Source organism: Nannospalax galili, unplaced genomic scaffold (genome assembly GCF_000622305.1).
Source record: "Nannospalax galili isolate Female #2095 unplaced genomic scaffold, S.galili_v1.0 scaffold482, whole genome shotgun sequence".
NCBI lineage: Eukaryota > Metazoa > Chordata > Mammalia > Rodentia > Spalacidae > Nannospalax > Nannospalax galili.
In genome coordinates, this window is record NW_008347521.1 from 590319 (window position 1) to 599986 (window position 9668).

A 9668-nucleotide genomic window follows, 5' to 3' on the forward strand; every position below is an offset into this window, starting at 1 on the left:
AAGTTGACTCTGGGTAAAGGCGCCTGCCACCAAGACCGATGACCCAAGTTGATTGCCGAGACCCACATGTTGGAAGGAAAGAACTGACTCCTGCAAGCTGTCTTCTAACTCCACACGTGCACCACGGCTTGCTCCCCACCCCCACACAATAAATGTAATTTAAAAAGAAAACCAGCATTGAGTTACCTCAAAGAAAGTAAAGGCGTAGTACAATTGAAAGGACCGAGGAGAACTGAAAAGTACGAAAGTGAGGTAGTTCCTCAGGTAGAGTTGGGGCCTCTTACCTACTTCCTCACATCTAGGCTGGGATTTTATCCGGTTTGAGCTTGCATAGGATTTGTGCACGCTGTCACCGTTGCTGTGAGTTCATATGAGTAACTGACCAGCTGTCTGGAAAACTTTCCTTGTGCTCATCTCTGACTCTTACAGTCTTTCACCCCCTCTTCTGAAATGATCCCTGAGCCTAGGGTTGGGGGTAGTGAGGGGGAGGGTGCAGATAAGGGAGGAGATAGAAATATGTTTGAAATGTATAAAAGTTTTGCAAAAATTCAATTAAAACTTAAAAAAAATTTTGTGTATGAATGTTTTGCCTGCATGTATGTGTGCTTGTCCATGGAGGCCAGAATGAGGCATCAGATCCCCTGGAACTGAGGATTTTTGGCCACCAGGTGGGTGCTGGGAACCTATGTCCTCTGCAAAAGCAGACCGCTATTAACCGCTGAGCCATTTCTCCAGCCCCTAAGTGTTTTAAGTGAAAGTAAGAACTCAAAACCAGGTCTGGTGAGATGTTTCAGGGGTTAAAGGCACTTGCTGCACAAATTTGATGGCCTGAGCTCCATCCCCAGATCCCACAGTGAAAGGAGAAAACCCATTCTCACACGAGTTGTCATCTGACCACACTGATTTGCACACACACACACACACACACTAAAAGTAAAAGTTGGGGGAAAAAAAACAGCAGTAAACTGGAAAGTAGGTGAGAAGAAAATCTACCAGAAAAATAAGGATATTATGAGGAAGAGAGTAAAAAACTAATGTCAAGTATATATGAGCAGGGCATGGCAGTGTACACCTTTAATCCCAGCATTCAGGAGGCAGAGTCAGATCTCAGATGGAGGCCAGCCTGGTCTACATAGTTCTAGGGCTACAGGGAGACCCTGTCTCAAACCACCTCCCCACAAAAAAGGTCAAGTATATGAAATTAGAGTTCCAAAGTGAGAGAAAAATGCGTATCTGATAGGAAGAGATGATGTCTTGGTATTGAGTGATGAAAGACATGAGCCACACATTCCAGAAGCCCTGCAAACACTATGGAAGAGTACAAAGAAAATCATTCCTAGGGGCCAGGAACCTTAGTGGTTAAAGGTGCTTGCTGCGCCAGTCTGGCAACCTGAGTTTGGTCCCTAGGATCCACATAAAGGTGAAAGGAGAGAACCAATTCCACAAGATGGTCTTTTGACCTCCAATGCACCTGGTCGTGGCATACCCACTCCCAACCACGTCAGGCTCACATACGATAATAACTTTTTAGAAAAGCATTCCTTGTCTTCTCAGTAGAACTTCCAGAAACCAAAGACAGGAAAAAGGACAGGCTGGCAACATGGCTCAGCAGTTAGAGCACTGGCTGGCTGCTCTTGCAGAGGACCCAGATTTGGTTCCCAGCCAGCACCCACATGGTGGCTAATAGCTGCCTGTAACTCCAGTTCCAGGGGAACCAACCCCCTCTTAGCCTTCACGGGCATTGTTTGCACATGGTGCTCCCTCACACATGCAAGCAAAACACTTCTACACATAAAATAAAAAAAATTTTAAAGCACTAAAACATGTCTTAGTTTCCTATGAAAATGACAGGCGTAAGAAGGCAATGGGGAAATGTCGTCAAAGTGCTGAAATAATTAACTGCCAGCCTAAATTTCTATCCCCAGAAAAACAGTTTATTACCAGGTAGACAAAGGTTGAAAGAATTAATCCAGAGGAAACCAGCTACAGGAAATATTAAAGGGTATTCTTAGGCATTAAGCTCTCCAGATGAAAGCTTAAAACTGGAGAAAGGGACTGTTGGGTGTAGCTCAGTGGTGCAGTGCATGCCTAACATTGGAGTACCTGGGTTCAGTTCCTACTATCACTTTTCAAAGAAAAGCAGGGGGAAAGGAAAAGTAGCAGCAATCATAAAAATGTACATACGTAATTAACAGTGGCTGTATACACAATTTCCTACATGGTTAAATTGATGTTAATTGTTGGAGAAATGGCCCAGTGGTTGAGAGCGCTTGCTGTGAGGACTGGAATTCAGATCCAGCATCCACGTAACAAGCCCAGGCATCCAACACATACCCCAGCTATGAAGAGGTCAGGGAGTGGAGACCAGAGGCTGAATTCCAGCCTAGCCAAGAAATGTAAGCCCTAGGTTCAGAGAGCCCCTCTATCAAAGAAATGGAAAGCAATAGGGACACCTAACACCCCTTTTTGCTTCTGCACACATAGGCTCACACACCTGGTTCTCATATATATGTGCAAACACACACATCTTTAAAAATAGAAACTTTAAGTCAATTTATAATTAAAACAACACTAGGCATGGTAGCATATACTTGTCACCCCAGCACTCAGGAAACTGAGGCAGGAAGATCATGACTTCCAGAGAGGCCAGCCTGGTAAGACACCTGCCTCAAAACAAACACTCAAGCAAAAACAATAGTATTTTGTTGGGAGAGAAGGAAGTTAATGTAAGTTTTGTGCCCTGTCTAGGAAGATGATAAAATACAAATTGGACCTGAATGAGTCTACTGTACAAATTGATTAAAGTGTAATCAATAAAAGAATGGTTACCATGGTGTATGATTTCTCAAGTAATGAGAAAAACTACTTTGATATTACATTAGAACTGAAAGGAAAATAATTTCTTTAAAAAGGAACACAGAAAATTAAGATTTAACAATGGCATCATGGAGCTGGAGAAATGGCTCAGCAGTTAAGGGCACTGGCTGAATGGGACTTGGTGGTACATGCCTTTAATGCTAACATTTGGGAGTCAGAGGCCAGCCTGGTCTGCATAATGAGTTCCAGGCTAGCTGGGGCTACAGGGAGATCCTGTCTCAAAAAGACCAAAAAAACAAAACAAAACAAAACAAAAAAAACCTGTCAGATATTGCAGCTAGTGTTGTTATAAATTACAGAGAACCTCCATGAACTGATACTTTTTTATTTTTATTTTTTGGTCTTTTTGAGACAAGATCGGCCGGGAACTCACTATGTAGACCAGACTGTCCTCGAAATCACAGAGCTCTGCTTGCCTCTGCCTCCCAAGTGCTGGGATTAAAGCCATGGACCACCATGCCTGTTACTGATACTTCATTTTCATAGATTGGAAGAGTCGTATTCTAAAACTGCCAGTTTGGCTCAACCTAATGTATAACTTGCCAGAAGCCCCTTCAACATTTCCATAGGTTGTTTTTAAATCTGTGCAGTTCAACAAGTAGATTCTGAAGTGTATATTGAAGTGTTGACGTGAATAAACAGAAACCATGATGGGCCCTGGAATATTTGCTGCATCACCTCCTTTGTTGGCCCTCTGGTCTGTGTTTAGCCTGCTTTCTTACACAACCTAGGACCACCTGTCCAAGGGTGACAGTGCCCACAGTGGGCTGGGCCCTCCCACATCAACTATCAATTAAGAAAATGCCTCACAGACATGGCCACAGGCCAGTCCTTTGGAGGAAATGCTTCATTTGGGTTCCATCTTCCCAGGTGTGTCAAGCTGACAACTGAAACAAACTGTGACACATCTTGTGAATTATCCCTCTCCCGTTTCCTACCCAAACGGTGAGGAAGAAGGCACTATTAGATCATGGCACCTGACTTGATTGGGCATATGGCGTGCCAGGACTATATACTTGTAATGAGCCATCACTCCTAGCCATGGATACTGCCTCTTCCCCAACTCTCATTCAGGCAGTAGCCCAGCACACTGCCAATGCCTTTCCCAAAAATCTCACTGGAAGACCAGGTTCTCCAATTGGAGGGTGCCTAAAAACCACTGTCTACACACAGAAATACCCCAACTAAAAAGAGGACTTCAGTTATAGTGAAAATAATTTGCATTTTTTAAAATTTTATTTTAAGCCTATGCATGTATTTTCCCTCCTGCGTGTATGTAAGTGCACCCATATTGTGCAATGCCCACAGAAGTCAGAAGAGGCTGTCAGATCTCCTGGAACTGGAGTTACAGACAGTTGTTAGTGGCCATGTGGGTGCTGGGATTCAAAACCCATGTCTTCTGCAAGAACAGCCAGTGTTCTTAACCACTGAGCCATCTCTCCAGCCCCAATCATTTGCATTTGTGAAGAGGTACTGAGATGTCTACTTAAGACTAAGACTGGAAACATCCAGCATCCTAAGGAGAGATTCCAAATGTGCCACTGGGAAGCTCAAGCTCTGTGTTCACCCTGCCCTCTCCGCACCAGGGGAGCATCAGGTCAATAGTTCTCCATTTTCTTCTTTCCTGCCCATTACAAGTCACCATGACGAGCTCTCCATCTGGACTCCCCTCTCTGGTATCCTTAATTGATAGCAAAAGTTTGGCTCTGGGCTACTTGAGGACTATGTGTCCTGAGCACCTCTTCCAGGTCACAACCTCCACCCTACTGTGATCCTGCTCCCACTGCCTGAGGAATGCTGGTCCTGAGTACCCCCCTCCCCTGCAGGTAGCCACCCCTGCTCTCATTGCCTGAGGATTACCCATTTTTGGAACCACCCCCAGGCAGGGATCTTAATTCCTGCCATGACTTCAACCCTACTGCCTGAGGATCACTCGCCCTGAGCACCTTGTCCAGGTAGAGACACCCACCCCACTGTGACTCCACCCGTTGCCTGAGAACCACTGGGCCTGAGCAGCCCCCAGGTAGCCACCCCCCTGCTTGCCATTTGAAGACTACATGTCTTATGCACCACCCTCACCATAACTCCGCCCTTTCCCAACCCTCCCTGAGAACACAGCTCCCAGGCAGGATGACCCACCCCCACTGTGACTCTAGCCCCTGCTACCTAGGGACCACTTGTATGTGAGCCTCCCACATACTTCTGAAGATCTGCAGCGAGCATCTTCTGATTCTACAGAAGATTTGCTCTTGTGCTCAGAAGCTGTACCCAGCCCTAGCTGAGCAAGGACTACTTTTTAAAAAAAAAAAATTATTTTTATTTTATGTATATGAGTGTGTTGCCTGCATGTGAGTGCACCTGTGTCATGCAATGCCGAGGAGGTCAGAAGAGGACTTCAGATTCCCCTGGAACTGGAGTTAAGAATGGTTTGTAGCCGCCATGTGGGTGCTGGGAATCGAACCCCAGTCCTCTGCAGGAGCAGTCAGTCCTCTTAAGTGCTGAGCCATCTCTCCAGCCCCAGGGACTACTTCTGACACCCAGTTCACACATCAATACTGAGTGACCCCAAGACTGAACCCTAAGCACTATCTAGTTGCCCCATAGCCTAACAAGTTGGAGTAACAGCAAACATCCAAATGCCCACTCAATAAAGGCGAGACCAGATATCCATACCAAGAAACACACCTGGCTCCAGATGCCTAAGTCCCATCACAAAAAACAGCATTAATAACCAGGACAATATGTCCCTTCCAGAAAGTACTGTCATCATTGTAATGTTCTCTGAGAAAAGCAACTCAGTTGATGCACAAGACAATGATTTCAAAGTAGCAATGAAATCTGTTCCTTGAAAGTGTGTTCAAGGAACTCAAAGAGGGTATTGTTGGGAAAAAATGCCAGAATGCAGACCAAACAAACATAAAGTTAAATGGAATAGCAAAAACAAGTCAAGGTATGAAAATAGAATTTAATAAAGAGAGACATTCTGAAGAAAAGCCAGATTGAAATAAAATTTGAAATGAAAAATTCAGTCAGTGAAATAAAACTCAAAGGAAAGCCTCACACAGTGATCAATAGACTGGATCAAGGGGCAGAGAGAATGTCTGTCCAGGCTTGAATACAGGGTAGAAGAACTAGATCACTCAGTTAAAGGAAATGTTAAAACCACGGCAGCAACAACAAAAAGTCCCTGAACAGAATGTGCAGGAACTCTGGGACACTATAAAAAAACCTAACTTAAGGATCATAGATGAAGAAAGAGACACCCAGATCAAAGGAACAGAGAACATTTTCAACAAAATCAAGAAGGAAATTTCCAGACTAAGGAAAGAGATGCCCGTCAAAGCAGGAGGTATATAGAACAACAAATAGAACAAGGAAAGAAATTTCCCACGTAAAATAATAGTCAAAACCCTAAATGTACAAACAAAGGGGATAGCGAAAGCTGAAAAGAGAAAAACCAAGTCAGAAAGGCAGGCCCATCAGAATAAAACTGAATTTTCAATGACTACTTTAAAAGCCAGGGATCTTGGGCTGATGTTCTACAAGTTCTGGAAGACCACAGATGCCAGGTCACACTACTATACCAAGCAAAACTATCAGTTGTAATCAAAGATGAAAGAAAAGTTTCATGATTAAAAACAGATTAAAGGAATCTATGACCACTAAGCCAGCTCTTAGGAAAAAGTGATATTTCACTCTAACACTGCCTGACACAATGTAAAGTGGGGGAAAGAGAGATGGTCTCCAAATGGCAGCCTCGGTTATACCATTGTCCAACTGATCTTTTCTGCAAAAGACAAAGAAAATAGACAATGAACTGAAGTCATTTATGTCCAGGCCCTCATGGCTCTGCCAAGATCTGTCCGTTTATGAAGGAGCCAGAGAAGCCTAGAAGTAAGCAGACTCCAGCCCTGACCTGTGACATGGCTGTGGGATGCCACATGATGGCAGTGCTTGAATAGACAGCCTGACTCTTGGCATCCATCCATTTTAGCCAAGAGGGACCCAAACTGCTCTGAGCACCTTCAGATTACTCTCAGAACTGTGCCCCCCCAAAGGATTCGTCCTTTATTGAAACAGTATATCAAACACAAAATGGGGAAATGCAAGTCAGACTCTTTTTTTTTTTTTTTGAGTCAGGTCTCACTTTAGCCCAAACTAAAGGACCAAACTGCCCTCAGTCTCACAGAGATCCTCCTGCCTCTGCCTCCCAAGTTCTGGGATTAAAGGTGTGCACCACCATGCCCAGCTGAGACCCTGATCACGTCCTTCCTAACCCATGCTCACCTAAAATAGCACACCAGCAACCACAAACATGCCATCAGTGTAATCCCATCTATTGCAACACAAATGGGATGGTTAGCTCATTGTTTTCAAAAAGACAAGCACTGTCTGCAACACTTTGTATGTAAAACACACATGCACATGTTCTTACATTATTCTGAGTCAAGAGCAGGGACTGGTAATGAGGGATTAAAGACATGCCCGGTAACAAGAGGAGAGCACAATGCAGTGAGCTTGTCTGCAGTCCAAACCAGCTAAGATTAACTTTGGTTACAAGGCTAAGTAGAAGTCGTCTGTCCAGAACATGTCCATATTGTAAAAGTCATTGTCACACTGACCCTGACATTTATGGATGATCCACCCCTAAGAAGTCCACATGTCTCTCGGGAAGTCACAGCCATCCCATTACAGCCCTTCCCTAATCTGTCATTAACTCAAAAGCAAAGAACCAGGCTCTGTGCAGAGTGGTTTCCTCTCACCCAGAGAGGATTTCACTCAGATTTTGAAGAGATTCCTGCTAGTGATAATTTCCTTGCTTTGTATCTCATTCCAATAAGGCTCTATTTATACAAAACTATGAACTCAGATTATTAATCCAAGGGCTGGTCAAATACTATCAACATCTAAATAGCCTCTGGATTTGAAGTAAAAGAAAATGCCCGCAGGTGGTAATACTTGCCCAGCTAGGCATGGCAGAAGGAGTCCTGTGCTCTTTTCCACGTGTTGAATAAAAGGGAGAAGAGAAGGGGTTTGGGGGTGAGGCTGGAGACCTACATGGCTAGGGGGGTGCTGGCTGTGTTCAGTTAACCTTTTGGACAGGCTCTTAGAAAAACACTGAAGGGGCCTGGAGAGGTGGTTCAGTGGGAAGAATGCTTGATATGCAAACATGAGGACCTGATCTCAGATCACAGTACCCCCATAAAAAGATGAGTGTGGCTGCCCACACACCTGAAATCCCTGTGCTGGGGGTGGTAGAGACAGGAAGATCACTGGGGCTTACTGGCCATCAGCCTAGCTCCAGAGTCACTGAGACTGTCTCAGGAGAATAAGAAGAGCAGAGTAGGACACCAGATGTCCTCCATGTATGTGAGTATCTGCACACACATATGCATATACCACATACACACTACATATACACAAAAGGAAAAGAAAGCCTGAGGGAGGGTGAGAGAGGAGGAAAAACCTGGAACAGATAAGCTCACCCACAGTCCAAACCTCGGGGCATTTTTATCTCCTCTGGAATAAGGGCCAACCTCTCACCCTACCTTTAATTCCTAATGTGCTTCTCCTCCTCCAAAATACGACTCCCACGCCAGCCTCTGAGCCTCCGTTCACTCTGGGCTAGCTCCTTCCTGCCAGTGGAATGTTCTGGACCACATTCCCTTGCCCCTCAAGTGCCTCAAAGTTCTCTGTCATTTATAAGCCTTTCTAGCCTCAGATGCTCATCTCTGAGCGCATGCACCAGCTCACCCTGGAAAAGTAGTAACTACACTGGAGGACATGAGTGCATCGTTCTTTGGTGAAGAGCAAGCAATATAAAGCTGTACATGAAGGTGGATTCAAGGCTGGACTGGGCTACACACCAAGTTCCAGGTCAGTCTGAGCTCTGAGACCCTTTCTGAAAAACAAACAAAAAACCATATATGAATCTAATGAAAGCAACTGGGGAAGGGAGAGATAGTTTGTTCACTTCCTAAAACACTGGATTTCCCACTCACAGTTTCTAGTCAGCTTGGAACACAAATTCAAGGGCTCAGCAACAAATAACTCTTTCATTAGGTGTTATAATAAGCTGATGTGTTCCTCCTTCAAAAACAGCATGTCTGCTGGAACCTCAAAACATAACCTCTCTTGGAATAAAGATATCCATAGATAAAACCAAGGAGTGCCTGAAACTACCAGGAACTGGAACAGGTGTGGGTGGTTTCCCTTAGAGCCCACAGAAGGAGCATGGCCCTGTGCTGCTTTCATTCCAAACTTTAGGCCCCTAGATCTGTGAAAAAATTTTCTGTAGCTTAAGCCATGAAGCAATTAGTAATCCATTATGGCAGCCTGTTAGAGTTGTTTATCCCAGTGAATGAAAGACTGTAAAATCTGAGTCATTAACTTCTTTTTATGTGCATGCATGTGTCTATGTGTGTATGCAGTATGCATGTGTGTGCAAATGCCCATAAAGGCCAGAAGAGGGCATTAGATCCCTTGAAGCTGGAGTTGCAGGCAGTTATGAACTGCCTGATGTGAATGCTGGGAAAATAACTGCAGTCCTCTGAGCAAGGGCAGCGAGAGCAGCAGGAGCTCCTAACCACTGAGCAATCTCTCTGACCCATCCAGCCCCAACTTTTAAAATTCCTTTTTTTTTTTGGTGTGTGTGTGTGTGTGTGTGTGTGTGTGTGTGTGTGTGTATACATATATATGTATGTAATAAATTTGATTTACTTAATTTAATGTTTATTTTGTGTGTATGATTGCTATGCCTTCATGTGTGTAAGAGCACATATGTCTTGCAA